At 43.1% G+C, this 1,423-nt stretch overlaps 1 protein-coding gene across 1 annotated transcript in view; it reads right to left on the minus strand.

The window, feature by feature from the left end:
• Positions 1-928: 928 nt before the first annotated feature.
• The window catches only part of LOC101847655 (dual specificity testis-specific protein kinase 2), a gene marked incomplete in the record, with an annotated part of 40,205 nt that continues 39,710 nt past the window's right edge, over positions 929-1,423 (minus strand). The window contains 1 exon segment of the mRNA XM_013082510.2: positions 929-949.

A 1,423-nucleotide genomic window follows, 5' to 3' on the forward strand; every position in this document is an offset into this window, starting at 1 on the left:
ACCTCCACTTCACTCTGTCTTGCGTTGCAGCGATGGTGTCTGTCGTTCTTGCTGTTCCCAGCCATAGATTTTTCCTTATTTCCATAGATATGAATTACAATATCCTAGACCTGGCACTGTATCATGACCGCCTCTCTTTGACCACACTATAGACCTGGCACTGTATCATGACCGCCTCTCTCTCTGACCACACTATAGACCTGGCACTGTATCATGACCACCTCTCTTTGACCACACTAAAGACCTGGCACTGTATCATGACCGCTTCTCTTTGACCACACTATAGACCTGGAACTATAGACCTGGCACTGTATCATGACCGCCACTCTTTGACCACACTATAGACCTGGCACTGTCTCATGACCGCCTCTCTTTGACCACACTATAGACCTGGCAGTGTATCGTGACCGCCTCTCTTTGCCCTCTACCTTCCTTGCACTGTGCCCACCATGAGAGCTACAAAATGACGCGGAAAACACAACAATTCTCGCTACACTTGAGTGGGCGAGCTACTTTATCCCCTTTGTCCTTCATTAACCAGAAAGGGTCAAACGGTGCACTATATGAAGTACCGGAACTACGCCAGGTTGCACCGTCATGGATGTTGTGACAAGTACAATGCAATAATACATGTATACCAACTTCATATAATCAATTACTCTCCTAAATCAATGTTACTTAGGCTTACACAACAGGTTTTTACAGACAGAGCTTGTGGCAGCATCACAACACGGTGATTTCTCCAAACTGAAGGGAATTAGAGAGGAGGAGGGGGAGGAGGAGGAGGTGGTGGCATGAAGGGGGGGGGGAAAAGAAAAAGGAGTAGAAGGGGCGAGGAGAGGGTTCATGCTATTTGCATCATGATGACGATATAGGTATCGTGTACCCTTATAATCATCGTTTTGCGAATGTGATATATATATATATATATATATATATATATATATATATACAAGTCATGTATTGCGATTTGTGAATGCTCAAGATTCCTTCGATGAAACAGAATTCTTCGAAATGCTCAGATAAACCAAAAACCAAAAAAAAGATGAATTTGTTACACCTAACTTTTCTCTCTCTCTCTCTCTCTCTCTCTCTCTCTCTCTCTCTCTCTCTCTCTCTCTCTCTCTCTCTCTCTCTCTCTCTCTCTCCCTCTCCTTCTCTCTCTCTCCTTCTCTTTCACACGCTTTCTCTCTCTTTCAAAACCCGCCCATCCGGCCAAAATATAATCATATCGGCTCACTCTTATTGCATTTGCCATTTCTTTATTTTTCGCCCTTATTGAACGATCGATCAAGGGAGACAACTTGAGGGCATCTGGGGCTAATGTATTGTGGTATATAGGATTAATCCATAACGAACTCCGGGAGAACATGAAGATTGAAGTTTTGTTTTGTAAAGAAGGTGATAAAATAAATTGTAATTA

This window comes from Aplysia californica, unplaced genomic scaffold (genome assembly GCF_000002075.1).
Source record: "Aplysia californica isolate F4 #8 unplaced genomic scaffold, AplCal3.0 scaffold00178, whole genome shotgun sequence".
Lineage (NCBI taxonomy): Eukaryota > Metazoa > Mollusca > Gastropoda > Aplysiida > Aplysiidae > Aplysia > Aplysia californica.